This window comes from Schistocerca gregaria, chromosome 5, assembly GCF_023897955.1.
Source record: "Schistocerca gregaria isolate iqSchGreg1 chromosome 5, iqSchGreg1.2, whole genome shotgun sequence".
NCBI lineage: Eukaryota > Metazoa > Arthropoda > Insecta > Orthoptera > Acrididae > Schistocerca > Schistocerca gregaria.
This window is the reverse complement of record NC_064924.1, coordinates 6,144,604-6,162,532: the sequence shown is the minus strand read 5'-3', so window position 1 is coordinate 6,162,532 and position 17,929 is coordinate 6,144,604. Positions and strand designations below refer to the sequence as shown.

Below are 17,929 nucleotides of genomic sequence, written 5' to 3'. Positions count from 1 at the left end.
CCAAATTTGGAAATAATTTTATCAACCTGAAGGGGGTCCATAAATTTAACAAAGAAAACATAGAGTTCTGTATCAAAATATGCAGTGTGCACCTGATCCGAATTAATGCCAAAGGTATCTACTAACCAATCATGAATCTCAAGGGAACTAGGTTGCACATGGCGGGTGGACTTATCGAAAGCAAAACTAACTGTTGCCTGACGAGGAATAACCTGAGACGACATTTTCAAAAGCTACGCGGACTAAACCACTACACAAAAAACACTGAAATACACACAGAAAGTAACACAAGGAACGAAACAACGATGGAGAAAAACTTACAGAAGGTACAACACTAAACGTAAACAAACGATATCCCACTATACGTAACGCTACGGCGGAGCGGAAGACTAGGCACGTCAACACTGCACGGCGTCTGAAGCGGAACTGCCCTGAGACTAAGAGCCTCATGCACTACCGGCTGAGCTAGCTGCGCTGCCTCGGTGAACACGTGCCGGTTAGCACGTTACACAGTACTCGTATGGGTTGATTGGTCCCATACAGAACCTCTCCATGTTGCCTAATGTTTTCCTAACGTCACACTCGTCACGTAGTTCACTTTTATTTCATAATCATTTCTGAGAGGTAAAAGAATTGCATGACAACCTGCAGAGCTAGTTTCGTCAAAATTAACACACATACTTGATGTGACTCATAAGCCGAAGGAGTTACTTTCCGACGTTGTTTTAGATGAGCAAGAGCCAGTCAAAAGCTCGCGGCGACGGCTCTCTGCCAACCAATTCGCTAGTTAAAACCGGTCTTGTTGTGCGTGTTTCAGGCTGAAGAGCATCTCCAAGACAATGGTCAACATCAACATTCACACGGTTTCGTACTGCTCAAGTGCTACACAAAAACGGTATGTTTCTTTTTCAGATCTGGAAAAACACGACCGTGAGAGGAATCGAACCCGCAATCTTCGGATACGAAATCCGACGCCTTATCCATTAGGCCACACGGTCACTGACAATCAAGAGTAACTTATATACGACTCATCTCAAAACGCTCACACCACTGAGGAGTTGTGTTTTCGTTCTACACAGCCGCTGCCCCTAGCTCTTTCCCACCCATTTGATACATTCAACCTGTTACGAGACCTACCAAATATAGACTGGGAAACTAGACCACACACTTTATGCATTCGGAATCGAAGGCAGGGCGTCCCTCGCCGCATTTGCTACGATGGGCATTTGCTACTTCTGCAGAAGTGGCGGCGACGACGACGACGACGACGACGACGACGACGAACGGGAAAAGCTCTGAGATATGTGAGAAATACATCTATAAAATATATTTCAGACTGCCCCGTCCCACCTTACGCTGTACCGCTTTGGCAAATGCTTTATCTGCGCCATTCGCCTTAATCACATCTGAGAGTAATTCTTAATAAAACTCCTCTCGCTAATTGTTCGTCATCCCACATACTGTTTGCCATAAGGCCACGAAGCGCAACTGATATCCAAAATTCGTCTGCCTCCTTGAAGATCGAACTCACGACCCCTGATTTACTGGACCAGTGCTCTGCCACTGAGCTAAATAGGCGCGGCCTAGCGGTACTTTTGCGTACTTCGTCCTTACGGTCGTCTGGATCATCAGACTTCAGCTGACAACACTTCATATTACCGGCTAATATTTTCAGCTATGGCGACCCATTACTGCTTGGCTACACATCTGACACGTAAACGAAGTGCTCTCCAAATAACACCACTTGCATTTCAGAACATGTCTTTCACACATGTCTACAAAATCACCTTCACCTTCAAATACATTTTCCTTGCGACTGACGGGGACGTAGGCAAAGTTTTAAGTTGCTATTTCCATTACATCACGTCAATCAGAAAAACAGTAATTTACATCTACAGAGGAACAAAATTCCTTTCCGCCCAGCGTGGGGCTCGAACCCACGACCCTGAGATTAAGACCCGCATGCTCCACTGACTGAGCTAGCCGCGCTGCCTCGGTGAATATGTGCCGGTTAGCACGTCACACAGTACTCGTTTGGGTTGATTGGTCCCATACAGAACCTCTCCATGTTGCCTAATGTTTTCCTAACGTCACACTCGTCACGTAGTTCACTTTTATTTCATAATCATTTCTGAGAGGTAAAAGAACTGCATGACAAACTGCAGAGCTAGTTTCATCAAAATTAACACACATACTTGATATGACTCATAAGCCTAACGAGTTACTTTCCGACGTTGTTTTAGATGTGCAAGTGCCAGTCAAAAACTCGCGGCGACGGCACTCTGCCAACCAATTCGCTAGTTAACACCGGTCTTGTTGTGCGTGTTTCAAGCTCAAGAGCATCTCCAAGCAGAAAATGGTCAACAGCAATATTCACACGGTTTCGTACTGCTCAAGTGCTACACTATAACGGTATGTTTCTTTTTCAGAACTGGAAAAACAAGACCGTGAGAGGAATCGAACCCGCAATCTTCGGATACGAAGTCCGACGCCTTATCCATTAGGCCACACGGTCACTGAAATCAAGTGTAACGTATATACGACTCATCTCAAAACGCTGACACCACTGAGGAGTTGTGTTTTCGTTTTTACACAGCCGCTGCCCCTTGCTCTTTCCCACCCACTTGATACATTCAACCTGTTACGAGACCTACCAAATATAGACTGGGAAACTAGACCACACACTTTGTGCATTCGGAATCGAAGGCAGGGCGTCCCTCGCCGCATTTGCTACTCTGGCCATATGCTACTTCTGCAGAAGTGGCGGCGGCGGCGCCGACGACGACGACGACGACGACGACAGGCTCTGAGATATGTGAGAAATACATCTACAAAATGTAATTCAGACTGCCTCGTCCCACCTTATGCTGTACCGCTTTGGCAAATGCTTTATCTGCGCCATTCGCCTTAATCACAACTGAGAGTAATTCTTAATAAAACGCCTGTCGCTAATTGTTCGTCATCCCAGATACTGTTTGCTGTAAGGCCATGACGCTCAACTGATATCCAAAATTCGTCTGCCTCCTATGAGGATCGAACTCACGACTCCTGGTTTACTAGACTAGTGCTCTGCCACTTTTTTTTTTTTTTTTTTTTTTTTTTTTGGCCGTCGTGTGTCTGCTTCCCTCGTCTATTTTCTGCTGACTGTCACGAAACAGTAGCTATATTGCGAGCAGGACGGGAAACGGCAGCTCGGACAGCTCAAACTTGTCTCGATTAGTGTGGATAAATTTCGTCCCGGTAGCGGGAATCGAACCCGGGCCTCCTGGGTGAATGCCAGGTATCCTAGCCACTTTTTTTTTTTTATTTGCCCTGTTTGGTTCTTGAATGTTGTAACTTGTTTGTACGTTTTTCTGTTGTGGTTTTTTTTTTCGTACATAATACCGTGTAGAAGCCGTAGTCACTTCTCAGAGATTAATAAAATAGGTCACTCAGTCCACTGTTTGCTTGTTACTTCCTTATAGTTTCTATCGTGTTGTTCGTTTTTATCCTGTGCCTGTCCTCTCGAAGACTATATTCAACATGTTGCCGTAGTGTTTTTTATGGTCACTGTATTTTTTTGATTCTCAATAAGCGGATTCCATATAGACGATGAAATCAATTGAATTGTCAGATCCATTCCTTCCAATTACGTAATGTGTGTTGTGACCCATGAGCCACATGACAGCGTTATTTATGCTTTCTGGAAAAAATGTCACTTCAGGCTGTAATAGCATTTGTGGTGTATAATGGCGGCCATCACTTCTAGTGAGGAGTGCAATCTTCTGTCTGATCCATGTCCAATTGTGAAATTGTCCTCTGCACGTGAATCTGTGTTGAAGTGTGTCCACGAATCCACACTTAGTGCAGTGATTTGTAGCACACAGTCCTATCTGATAAAGTTTTGCATTGGTTGGTACAGTGTCGCTGACTACCTTGTACCAAGTGGAAGCCACGTTTGTTGAATGGATTTTGAGGCTAAGGTTTTTCCATACAGTACGCCATATGACGTTCGGATATTTGATTTCTATGGTATTTTGTGTATCCGATTTGTGCCATGTATTTAGAATCTCCTTTGTAGTTATACTTGACTTGTACATTATGCGTGCCTCTAAGTAGCCGACCTCAATATAAAATTTCTTTATATGCGTTAGTCTGTTGTTTAGTTTGCCCACATTCACCGGGGGTTGCAGGGAACCTGGCTGGACAATTGTGAATAGTCGGGAGGTGATGTTATTTCTGTCCTTATTAATCATAAACAGGGTTCTTTTGATGTAAAGTGCAGTTGCCTTTGTAACCAAATTAGTTAGCCCTAACTCGCCCATCAGTCTTGCTTTGGTCACACTGTCCAGTCTAACTTTAAATATGTTGCCTTTCCACAAGTAGCTATTTGCAAGACGCATTACCTTTTTCACCTGTAACATCGGTGCTGGGAATATTTGTGCTACAAAACAGGCTTTAGAAAACACGTAGGTGTTAATTAATTGAACATTTTGCAATAAATTCGCAGATCGCCAACGAAGTTCCCTTAACGCACCCTGTATTTTGTTCGCCGTGTCCCGCCAATTTACTGCAGCCATCTTCATTGGACAATTGTTCATAGTAATGCCTAGTGTTTTGTGGGAATCAACTAGTGACGCCCATTGGCTGCGTACCCTGTCAAACCCTCTTAGGTTTAAGATTTTACTCTTATGGATGTTCACTTTTGCACTAGAGGCGCGACTATATTGACGTATCGTCTCTTCCAGAACTGTAATTTCTCCTCCGTTTCGAAGGACGACGCCCACGTCATCGGAATATGCTTTTGCTGTAAACGTGACTCCGGAGATTGTGACACCACTTAATTTGTCGCTGAGTTGTCGTAGCAAAGGTTCAAGTGCAAGAACATACAAAAGCATTGATAACGGGCTCCCTTGTGGAACTCCCCTCTCTATATGAATAGTTTTCGTCGGCTGTCCGTTGACGTAAGCCTTGGCAGTTATTCCGGTCATCATCTGATGGATTACTCTAACTGCTCGATCGTCAAAAGCCAGATGTTTAAATATGAGGTCCACGTATCGGTGGCTGACATGGTCAAATGCCTTGCAGAAATCGACGAAGTATATTGCACACCTGATGTCAGTGACTGCCACGATAGAAATGAGGTCTCTGTATTCGGAGATGACCGACATGATCGTCCGGCCCGGGAAGCAGGCTTGATGGCCTTTTATTACTATTCTGAGAAGTGGTGTGAGTCTCTCCTTAAGTGCTCGTGCAATGGTCTTGTAATCATAGTTCATCAACATTAAGGGGCGAAACTGATCAATGTTCTTATGTCCTTTATTTTTCGGAATCAAGACTAGTTTTCCTTCCTTAAGTTCAGTTGGTAATTCTCCTCCTTGTAAGGTTTCGTTTATTATATCAGTGAATGTTGACCCAATAATATGCCAAAACTGGTGATAAAATTCTTTTGGTAATCCATCTGGACCCGCCGATTTGTTGGAAGGTGACGTCTTTACGAGATGTAATATTTCGTCCTCTGCAAAGGCAGCAAGCAGACAGTTATTTCCATCAGTAGTGATCCGTTCCGTTAATAAGTGTAAAGTTTCAGGACGTGCAGTCTCGGCAGTCTGGTCTTTAGCGTAGAGGTGAGCGAAATGCTGATGTATGGCGCGCACCATGTCATTTTGGTCGGTAATTAAAGTCCCGTCTTCGAGTTTGAGGTGTTCAATAAAACTGCGTCGCCTATGAAGTTGGTGTTTGATCAGGTGAAACATTGAAGTAGTTTCTTCTTGTAGTAGAGACTTGGCCTTTGATTTAAGTATTAATCCCTATAACTGCCGGCGTGTGATGCTTAGAAGCTTCGCTTTTATTTTTCCAATTTGCTCTAGGTGAGTAGCAGCTACATTATGTTTGTCATGTAGTTCTCGCAATACCGTATAATAAAATTCGATTGTCTTTTTGGTATCTCTAGTTTTTTGAAAACCGTATGATTTTAAGGATTGCCGAAGTTTAGGTTTGGCAAACTTGACCCACCATTCGATTTTAGATCCGTATTTATGCACTGATTTCAAACATGCCGTCCATGTGGCTTTGATCCAGTCTTCCAGTTCGTCATCTTTGAGATGGGCAATGTTGAGCATCCACTGACTGCGGTAAAATTTAGTAGGTTGTCTTGCTAAATTGATAGTCATAGAAAACCCACAGTGATCCGAGCAGTATGTCGGGATTACTTCCACATCCAACACGTTATGAATTAGATTCTCCGACACATACTGCCTATCGATCCGACTGCATGATGTCGAAGTGAAATACGTGAACTTGACTAGCGTAGGGGATTTGATTTCCCATGCATCTTTGTACTTCATGTTTTTAATTAAGTCATGCAGCTCCTTGCTGTAATTAAAGTGCGGCACCTGATCTTTCCTGTTAACTACACAATTGAAGTCGCCACCAATTATTACAGACGCAGGATTTTTCCTTAGCAAGTAGATAATGTCATCCTTGAAAAAATTAGCTCTCGCCGCTTTGTTGGTTTTACCGGACGGTGCATAAACATTGACAACGGTGACATCAAATATTTTACAACTAAGGCCTCTTCCTGTAACCAGTTTATCCACCAACATTACCGGTAAACCTTCAGGAGTTAAAATTGCGGTTCCTGTGTTTGCGTCCGGTAGGACATTATAAAATATTTGAAAACCGGGTACGATGAAATCAGTGAATAACACTTCTTGCAACAACACAACATCGGCCTCTGATTCATAGATAAATTGTTTTAACACTACTTTTTTCAAATCTGACGTTATCCTGTTAACGTTAATAGTTAATATTTTATATGCTTGAATCATCTGAGAAGGTTAATTGTCATGTAGGGGTGGCAATGTAGAGGGGGTACATAAAATTCGAGATGTACACTTCGCCCAATGTGCACAATGTATTTGAGGGGAAGAAAAGTCACCCTGAAGTCCGCCGCTTTTTCACTAAATGGCTGCACCTGTGCCCGTGTCTTTCGTTACATTTGCTATTGCGTGAAAAGCAGGGACGGTGAGACTTAATATAGACACTTCCTGTAGAGGTACAACATCGGCTGCAGACCCGTTGATTAACTGTCGCTACAACCCTGTCTTCAAAGCTGTCGTGAACTTGTTAATATTAAGAGACAGAAATTTATATTCCTGGGTCGTGCCCATCGGAGGAGGGAGAAAGCTGCATTGCATTAGCGGCCCAGTCCATCGCACTGTTAGACTGCGAAGTGACAGTGCCAGGTTCGCGTCCTGATTCCGCGGCACCTCTAATCGGAGTCTTCCTTCGGGCCGCGGAGACATTTGGTTTGGGTTTAGTTTTCCGTCGTCCACTAGCCGGGAGTTCCATGGCAGAAGGCGGGGTGGGCGGATCATGACTGAAATCGGTAGCCGGAGTGCCGGCTTCCTCCACTGGAGCTAACTCGTGCGAAGTCGCGGCGGCGGAAGGAAAGGTGTGTTTGTTTGTATCCACACGGTCTGTTGGTAAACAGTCGTCCGGCTTCCCAGGTTGGTTGAGTTCATGAAGGGGCAGGTTGGTGTTGACAACGGGCTGCAGACCAACTTCTTCATCGTGTGTCTGTAGAGCCGACATCGGACGGTCGTTTTGTTGTGCGTCCAAGTCGTGTTGTGGCGGGCCGGCCGGCGGCGTCACAACAGTCAGCTGTAAACACTGGCCGGCACTGTTGTTTACCGACGCCGCCGTGGAAGCAACGGCGTCGGAGCCCTCATCTATGCTGTCCACGGCAACGTTTTCCTGCGAGGGAGGGTTTGCGTCCGTGACCGAGATCGGGTCGTTGACCGACAACTCTTCATCAGTTCCACTATCGTCACAGGTACGGCGTCGTTTGTTACCGACTGATAACGTTGTGCTGACAGGAAGTGGAAGCTTCTCGCTCTTCTGCGCTAATGGCGGGAAGGACTCGTTGCTACGATCAGGTTCAACGGCCTCTGATGTACCGGGTGGCAAAGGTGTCTCCTCCAAATTCTGACGTTGGGTCATAATATCAGCTAGTGTCAACCTCTGGCGTTTTTGTAAGGTGTTTTTAAGGACGAAAATACGCCGAGGACAATCACTGCGTAGATGCCGGCTCTCGTTACAAATATAACAAGTTTCTACTTGCCCACTATAAACGACATGTGCTTTATAGCCACAGACCACGATATTCGAGGGAATATTAACTTTAATGCTCATATCAACAGAACGAACCCCACTGTAGCATTGCAATTTGTGTTGTCTAGAACATTTTTCCATTCTGATTTGCCGAATATCACCGTATTTAGCAAGAACATCTTTCAATAGGTAATGTTCAACTTCAGGTGGCAAATTGAATACTCGAACTTGTTTATATTCTACATCGGCATTGGTGATTAACACGGTACTCACCGATTTGTCGCGATGATGGCATTCCGCCTTTCCTCCAGTTTTCTGCAATATCTTCTCCAGTTGTAACGGAGTGAGAAACTTGACAAAGAAACAGTAATCCGCCATATCATAGTACGCTGTGTGAACCTGGTCAGAAGTTATCCCAATTACATCGACAATCCAATCATGAATTTCCAGAGAGCTTGGTTGCACACGACGCGATGCCTTGTCAAACTCAAAACATAACGTATTCTTACGGGGAACCGATTTGACGATAACTGTAACGATAAGCGGCCGAAACCGCTAGTAAGAGAAAAAAAACAATAAGAGTACACAAAAACGCAAAATAACACGAGAAAAAAACACAATCACAGTCACAAGAAACGATGTAAACACAGCTTGCAGCGCTACGACGGCACGGAAGTGAAAGCACGTCCGAACGCTGTCACGTCTCAAGCGGAACTGTCTGAGCTAAAGAGGAGCGGCCTAGCGGTACTTTTGCGTACTTCGTCCTTACGGTAGTCTGGATCATCAGACTTCAGCTGACAACACTTCATATTACCGTCTAATATTTGCAGCTATAGCGACCCATTACTGCCTGGCTACACATCTGACACGTAAACGATGTGCTCTCCAAATAACACCACTTGCATTTCAGAACATGTCTTTCACACATGTCTACAAAATCACCTTCACCTTCAAATACAGTTTCCTTGCGACTGACGGAGACGTAGGCAAAGTTTAAAGTTGCTATTTCCATTACATCACGTTAATCAGAAAAACGGTAATTTACATCTGCAGAGGAACAAAATTCCGTTCCGCCCAGCGTGGGGCTCGAACCCACGACCCTGAGATTAAGAGCCTCATGCTCTACCAACTGAGCTAGCCGCGCTGCCTCGGCGAATACGTGCCGGTTAGCACGTCACACAGTACTCGTATGGGTTGATTGGTCCCATACAGAACCTCTCCATGTTGCCTAATGTTTTCCTAACGTCACACTCGTCACGTATTTCACTTTTATTTCATAATCATTTCTGAGAGGTAAAAGAACTGCATGACAAACTGCAGAGCTAGTTTCGTCAAAATTAAGACACATACTTGATGTGATTCATAAGCCGAACGAGTTACTTTCGGACGTTGTGTTAGATGTACAAGTGCCAGTCAAAAACTCGCGGCGACGGCACTCTGCCAACCAATTCGCTAGTTACCACCGGTCTTGTTGTCCGTGATTCAAGTTCAAGAGCATCTCCAAGCAGAAAATGGTCAACAGCAACATTCACACGGTTTCGTACTGCTCAAGTGCTACACTAAAACGGTGTGTTTCTTTTTCAGAACTGGAAAAACACGACCGTGAGAGGAATCGAACCCGCAATCTTAGGATACGAAGTCCGACGCCTTATTCATTTTTTTTTTCAGCATTCGAACCTGTAATCTTCAGATCAGAAGTCCGACGCATTATCCATTAGGCCACACTGTCACTGACGACCAACTATAACTTGTATACGACTCATCTCGAAAAGCTCACACCCCTGAGGATTTGTGTTTTCGTTCTACACAGCCGCTGCCCCTTGCTGTTTCCCACCCATTCGTTACATTCAACCTCTTACGAGACCGACCAAATATAGACTGGGAAACAAGACCACAGACTTTGTGCATTCGGAATCGAAGGCAGGGCGTCCCTCGCCGCATTTGCTACGATGGCCATATGCTACTTCTGCAGAAGCGGCGGCGGCGGCGGCGGCGGCGGCAGCGGCGACGACGACGACGACGACGACGACGACAGGCTCTGCGATATGTGAGAAATACATCTACAAAATGTAATTCAGACTGCCTCGTCCCACCTTATGCTGTACCGCTTTGAAAATGCTTTATCTGCGCCATTCGCCTTAATCACAACTGAGAGTAATTCTTAATAAAACGCCTGTCGCTAATTGTTCGTCATCACAGATACTGTGTGCTATAAGGCCACGACGCGCAACTGATTTCCAAAATTCATCATTCTCCTGTGAGGATGGAACTTACGACCCCTGGTTTATTAGACCAATGCTCTACCACTTTTTTTTTCTTTTCTGTCATTTTTTTTATTGACCCCTGGTTTACGAGACCAGTGCTCTGCCCCTTTTTTTTCTTTTTTTTACCATTTTTTTGTGTCGTTTTCGTGTGGCATTGTTTAAAATTTAGGGGTGACAATCAGTTTCAGGCCTGCGGAAACAAAGCGGGCAGGGGTCGAAACCAGAGGCCTGGCAACGATGATTCCACCGTCCTGTTTCCGAATGGCACCTGTACAACGGCGTCGTACTTTCCCCTACTGTCTCGGTTCTTGGTCTTACGTTTGTTTTTCTTGTTCGCCCTAAGGGTCCACGTAAACTTCAGTCCACGTGTAGAGAAGAATTTTATATAAAGGCGGCATAACCAGCTACAGTATAAAAGAAATCGGCTCACACAGGCGACCTTAGCCAACACCCTCCCTTTCAAATGTCAGGCTAAGCATATTTGCAAAATCTTTACGTAGTCCTGGCAAAAAATGTACGAAGTGTCCAAGCAACCACATAACGGTATTGAGCTTCGTTCGCGGATAAAAGGAAGAATCGGGCCGTACGATGATGTCAATGGTATAAGCGGTTTCAGGAGTCCTAGTGACAAAAGCCAGTTGTTTCCTGAGCCAAAGCCAATTAGTAAGGTGCCCACTGCAGGTGAATCGATGCTCAAGTGTGTCCAGGAGACCACACCGAGTGCAGTTGTCCGTGTCAGAAAGACCAATACGGTGCAGTCGTACGTTGGTGGGGACCAAACCATTAACTACTCTATACCACGTGGACCCCACAGCCATAGAGTGGATAAGCAGACTAACATTCTTCCAGACGTTCCTCCAGGACACTGATGGAGACGCCAGTTCGATTGGATTGGCACCAGCCAGCCCCTCACAACGGGCAATCAAGCTCTTGGCCGTTGGCACCGGTCGTCGCAAGAAGACGTCACCGATGTAACTAACCGCAATATAAAATTCCCGGACGTGTTTCAACTTAAAATTGAGGCGACCGACGTCGACAGGTGGAGCAAGGCTCTTCCGACGCAGAACAGTAAAAATTCTGGATGTAATTGAAGTCACTTCTTGCGTAACCATGAGAGTCGTACGGAGGATGTACAAGGCAGATGTCTTGCGAGTAATGTCAGTGAGGCCCAAGCCTCCGGAGATACGCGGTTTCGTCATAACCTCGTAACGCAACTTGAATAGATGACCCTTCCATATAAACCTGCTAGACAATTGGCGCAACCTTTTCGCCACCATAATGGGAAGTGGGAACAGCTGAGCAACATAATAGGCTTTACATAACACGTATGTGTCTAAAATTCTGACTTTTTGCAAAATGGTAGCAGATCGCTGCTCATGGACCATCGGAGCCCCTTGTATCTTCTCGGTGACAGATTTCCAATTAAGAGCCGCCATTTTTATTGGACACCGATCGATGATTATCCCCAATGACGTATGGCGATCGACAAAAGTGGCCTAAGGGACATCAGTATCGCGAAACCCTCGAATATCAAGGAACTTACATTTACCCTGATTGAGACGCGCTCCAGAGACACAACAGTATGCATCAACTGCCCCTTTCAACAATGTGATATCATCACGTTGACGGAGGAGAACAACGACATCGTCCGCGTACGCCTTAACAGTGAACTTCCCACCAGAGAGGGTCATACCCTGGAGCTTGAAAGCAAGAGTCCGAAGCAGCGGTTCCAGGGACAATATGAATAGAGACATAGAGAGCGGACTACCCTGAGGTACCCCTCGGCGGATAGCAATGGGCGGCGTCAGCTGCCCATTGACTGACACCCGAGCAGTTATTCCCCTATACAAGTTGCCAAGAACAGCACGTGATGAAGCGTTAAAACCTACTGTATCTAAAACACGATCTAAAAACACATGTCTGACGTGATCAAAAGAATTATATATATCGAGGAAAGCAAAGGCACAATGAACATTTGTAACCGCCGCAACCGAGACAACATCCCGATATTCGGCTACTGGGGTCAGAATAGATCTACCAGGAAAACAACATTGATGTGCACCAATCACACCCCGAAGCAGAGAAGACAATCGACTATTGAACGCTCTAGCAGCTGTCTTGTAATCAAAGTTCAGCAATGTGAGCGGACGAAGATTGGCAGCAGATAAACGACCAGTGGACTTCGGAATTAAAACAATTTTCCCTACTTTAAAATCGGCTGGCACATCCATCCCCCTGACAATCTCATTTAAAATCTGCGTAAAAGTGCCAACCAAAAGAGGCCAAAAACGGAGATAAAAGTTTTTAGGCAGGCCGTCTGGACCCGGCGATTTACCGGACAGAGGGCGAGCAATAAAATCAAAAACATCATCTATCTCGAACTCCCGGAGAAATTTGCCGTTCGCGTCAGGCGAGATCGTCGCAGGAAGATCCTCAAGGACATCATCAGAAAGTGACGCACCAGAATCATCGGCAGAATAGAGACTAGCGTAATACTGATGAAGAGCACGAGTCATTTCCTCCTGTGCAATAAGCTGTCGTCCATCATCCACCATAAGAGAAGAGATGAAGGAGCGACGACGTCGAGTCTGATGCCGCAGCAGGTGGTACAAAGAAGTCAGGTTACCTTCAACAAGAGAGTGAGGTTTCGACTTTACTCGCAGACCATCCAACTGTCGTCGTTTGAGGGTCAAGAGCATGGCTTTAATACGACGAAAATCATGGATCCGCAGAGGAGAAGGACCCGCCGCGTCATACAGTTCACGCAGGACAGAGTAGTAAAATTCATACGTGTTCTTAAAATCACGCGCCCTTGCGGCACAGTAAAAAATCAAAGACTGACGAATCTTGGGCTTGGCAAACGCAGTCCACCAAACGAGCAAGGAGGGGTAACGCGGGACAGAGCGAAGACATCGCTCCCACACGGCACTTACAACTTCATCAATGGCACTGTCGGCAAGGTGGGAAACATTTAACATCCACTGGGAACGATAAAGTTTTGCAGGTTGGTGACTAAGATTTACAGTTGCAGTAAAAGCACAATGGTCTGAAAAACTAGTAGGAATAACATCGACAGAAAGAATTGTATCACATAAAAAATCAAAGAAGTAGAATCTGTCGAGTCTACTGCATGGGGACGCGGTAAAATACGTAAATTTCACCAGGGTTGGATATTTGTGTTCCCAAACATAACGCAAGTGCATCGTACGAACCAAGTCATGAAAATCTCGGCAATAATTAAAATTGGGGGACTGGTCTTCAGGGCGAAAAACACAATTAAAATCGCCTCCGAGCAGGAGACTCCGAGGACTTTTGCGCAAAAGACAAATAAGCTCTTCCTTATAAAAGCGCGATCGAGCCACAGTGCTATCCGAATCAGAGGGGGCATACAAAACAACTAGGCAGAGATCAAAAAGACGACAACCAATCCCACGGCCAGAGTCAAGGAATTCCATGTCTGTAACAGGAATACCTTCTCGAAAGAAAAGAGCTGTTCCTGTTGAGTTTTCCGGTGCGACATTAAAAACAGTTTGAAATCCAGGTAGAGAGAGATCAGAAAACAATATTTCCTGCAAAAATACTACGTCCGCACAGGAGTCGTAGAGAAACGGCCGCAAAGAGGCAATGCGAACGTCGGACTCAATACGGTTAACATTTAAGTTAATAAAGGTTTATGCTTGAACCATGGAGAGAGAAGCGAGAGAAGAAACCACGTACACCGACGCATCAACATCACAGTCCATAGTAGGGGAGACGGAGGCATCCGAGGGAAGGGGACTGCTACCCCCTTCCGCGGATCCGTTACGTTTCAGTTTTTTACGAACAGCATTGACGTTCGCCTGAACGCGCAACTTGCGTCGGCTGACGGGCAAGGAAGCGGCAGCCACCGGTGACGTAGGAGGGTCAAGTTCTGTATCCGACACCACCAGCGCCGGTCCACAGTCAGGGTCCGGGGTCGCGGGGGAAACATCCGACGAAACGGACTGGTCTACACCAATACTAGCTTCCGGCAAACATGGACTACAAGGAGGCGAAACTTGAGCAGGAGGCTCCGAAGCTGCTAATTGTTCGTCATCCCAGATACTGTTTGCTATAAGGCCACGACGCGCAACTGATGTCCAACATTCATTTGCATCCAGTGAGGATCGAACTCACGACCCCTGGTTTACTAGACTAGTGCTCTGCCACTGAGCTAAATAGGCGCGGCCCAGCGGTACATTTGCGTACTTCGTCCTTACGGTCGTCTGGATCATCAGACCTCAGCTGACAACAATTCATATTACCGTCTAATATTTGCAGCTATGGCGACCCATTACTGCTTGGCTACACATCTGACACGTAAACGATGTGCTCTCCAAATAACACCACTTGAATTTCAGAACATGTCTTTCACACTTGTCTACAAAATCACCTTCACCTTCAAATACAGTTTCCTTGCGACTGACGGAGACGTAGGCAAAGTTTAAAGTTGCTATTTCCATTACATCACGTTAATCAGAAAAATGGTAATTTACATCTGCAGAGGAACAAAATTCCGTTCCGCCCCGTATGGGGCTCGAACCCACGACCCTTTCATTAAGAGCCTTATGCTCTACCGACTGAGCTAGCCGCACTGCCTCGGTGAATACATGCCGGTTAGCACGTCACACGGTACTCGTTTGGGTTGATTGGTCCCATACAGAACCTCTCCATGTTGCCTAATGTTTTCCTAACGTCACACTCGACACGTAGTTCAGTTTTATTTCATAATCATTTCTGAGAGGTAACAGAATTGCATGACAACCTGCAGAGCTAGTTTCGTCAAAATTAACACACATACTTGATGTGACTCATAAGCCGAACGAGTTACTTTCCGACGTTATTTTAGATGTGCAAGTGTCAGTCAAAAACACGCGGCGACGGAAATATGCAAACTAATTCGCTAGTTAACACCGGTCTTGTTGTGCGTGTTTCAAGCTCAAGAGCATCTCCAAGCAGAAAATGGTCAACAGCAACATTCACACGGTTTCGTACTGCTCAAGTGCTACACTGAAACGGTATGTTTCTTTTTCAGATCTGGAAAAACACGACCGTGAGAGGAATCGAACCCGCAATCTTCGGATACGAAGTCCGACGCGTTATCCATTAGGCCACACGGTCACTGACAAACAAGTGGAACTTATATACGACTCATCTCAAAACGCTCACACCACTGAGGAGTTGTGTTTTCGTTCTACACAGCCGCTGCCCCTTGCTCTTTCCACCCATTTGATACATTCAACTTGTTACGAGACCTACCAAATATAGACTGGGAAACTAGACCACACACTTTGTGCATTCGGAAATGTAAGGCAGGGCGTCCCTCGCCGCATTTGCTACGATGGCCATATGCTACTTCTGCAGAAGAGGCGTCGGCGACGACGACGACGACGACGACGACCGTGGAAGGCTCTGAGAAATGTGAGAAATACATCTATAAAATATATTTCAGACTGCCCCGTCCCACCTTATGCTGTACCGCTTTGGCAAATGCTTTATCTGCGCCATTCGCCTTAGTCACATCTGAGAGTAATTCTTAATAAAACGTCTCTCGCTAATTGTTCGTCATCCCAGATAATGTTTTGCTATAAGGCCACGACGCGCAACTGATATCCAAAATTCGTCTGCCTTCTGTGAGGATCGAACTCACGACCCCTGGTTTACTAGACCAGTGCTCTGCCACTGAGCTAAAGAGGCGCGGCCTAGCGGTACTTTTGCGTACTTCATCCTTACGGTCGTCTGGATCATCAGACTTCAGCTGACAACACTTCATATTACCGTCTAATATTTGCAGCTATGGCGACCCATTACTGCTTGGCTACACATCTGACACGTAAACGAAGTGCTCTCCAAATAACACCACTTGCATTTCAGAACATGTCTTTCACACATGTCTACAAAATCACCTTCACCTTCAAATACAGTTTCCTTGCGACTGACGGAGACGTAGGCAAATTTTAAAGTTGCTATTTCCATTAATCACGTTAATCAGAAAAACGGTAATTTACATCTGCAGAGGAACAAAATTCCGTTCCGCCCCGCGTGGTGCTCGAACCCACGCCCCTGGGATTAAGAGCCTTATGCTCTACCGACTGAGCCAGCCGCGCTGCCTCGGTGAATATATGCCGGTTAGCACGTCACACAGTACTCGTTTGGGTTGATTGGTCCCATACAGAACCTCTCCATGTTGCCTAATGTTTTCCTAACGTCACACTCGTCACATAGTTCAATTTTATTTCATAATCATTTCTGAGAGGTAACAGAATTGCATGACAACCTGCAGAGCTAGTTTCGTCAAAGTTAACACACATACTTGATGTGACTCATAAGCCTAACGAGTTACTTTCCGACGTTATTTTAGATCTGCAAATGCCAGTCAAAAACACGCGGCGACGGCAATATGCAAACCAATTCGCTAGTTAACACCGGTCTTGTTGTGCGTGTTTCAAGCTCAAGAGCATCTCCAAGCAGAAAATGGTCAACAGCAACATTCACACGGTTTCGTACTGCTCAAGTGCTACACTAAAACGGTATGTTTCTTTTTCAGATCTGGAAAAACACGACCGAGAGAGGAATCAAACACGCAATCTTCGGATACGAAGTCCGACGCCTTATCCATTAGGTCACACGGTCACTGACAAACAAGTGGAACTTATATACGACTCATCTCAAAACGCTCACACCACTGAGGAGTTGTGTTTTCGTTCTACACAGGCGCTGCCCCTTGCTCTTTCCCACCCATTTGATACATTCAACCTGCTACGAGACCTACCAAATATAGACTGGGAAACTAAACCACACACTTTGTGCATTCGAAAATGTAAGGCAGGGCGTCCCTCGCCACATTTGCTACGATGGCCATTTGCTACTTCTGCAGAAGTGGCGACGACGCCGACGATCGCGGAAGGCTCTGAGATATGTGAGAAATACATCTATAAAATATATTTCAGACTGCCCCGTCCCACCTTATGCTGTACCGCTTTGGCAAATGCTTTATCTGCGCCATTCGCCTTAATCACATCTGAGAGTAATTCTTAATAAAACGCCTCCCGCTAATTGTTCGTCATCCCAGATAATGTTTTGCTATAAGGCCACGACGCGCAACTGATATCCAAAATTCGTCTGCCTCCTGTGAGGATCGAACTCACGACCCCTGGTTTACTAGACCAGTGCTCTGCCACTGAGCTAAAGAGACGCGGCCTAGCGGTACTTTTGCGTACTTCATCCTTACGGTCGTCTGGATCATCAGACTTCAGCTGACAACACTTCATATTACCGTCTAATATTTGCAGCTATGGCGACCCTTTACTGCTTGGCTACACATCTGACACGTAAACGAAGTGCTCTCCAAATAACACCACTTGCATTTCAGAACATGTCTTTCACACATGTCTACAAAATCACCCTCACCTTCAAATACAGTTTCCTTGCGACTGACGGAGAAGTAGGCAAAGTTTAAAGTTGCTATTTCCATTACATCACGTTAATCAGAAAAACGGTAAGTTACATCTGCAGAGGAACAAAATTCCTTTCCTCCCCGCGTGGTGCTCGAA

General features: G+C 45.6%; 3 non-coding genes across 3 annotated transcripts; all 3 read right to left on the bottom strand.

Annotated features, from left to right (window-relative positions):
- Positions 1–9,165: 9,165 nt before the first annotated feature.
- Trnak-cuu (transfer RNA lysine (anticodon CUU)) lies at positions 9,166–9,238 on the bottom strand. Its single transcript has one exon. It is a non-coding gene; the product is annotated as a tRNA-Lys (tRNA).
- Positions 9,239–16,001: 6,763 nt separating this feature from the next.
- Trnat-agu (transfer RNA threonine (anticodon AGU)) lies at positions 16,002–16,073 on the bottom strand. Its single transcript has one exon. It is a non-coding gene; the product is annotated as a tRNA-Thr (tRNA).
- A 1,426-nt stretch (positions 16,074–17,499) lies between these two features.
- Trnat-agu (transfer RNA threonine (anticodon AGU)) lies at positions 17,500–17,571 on the bottom strand. The gene has a single exon. It is a non-coding gene; the product is annotated as a tRNA-Thr (tRNA).
- Between the last annotated feature and the right edge of the window lie 358 nt (positions 17,572–17,929).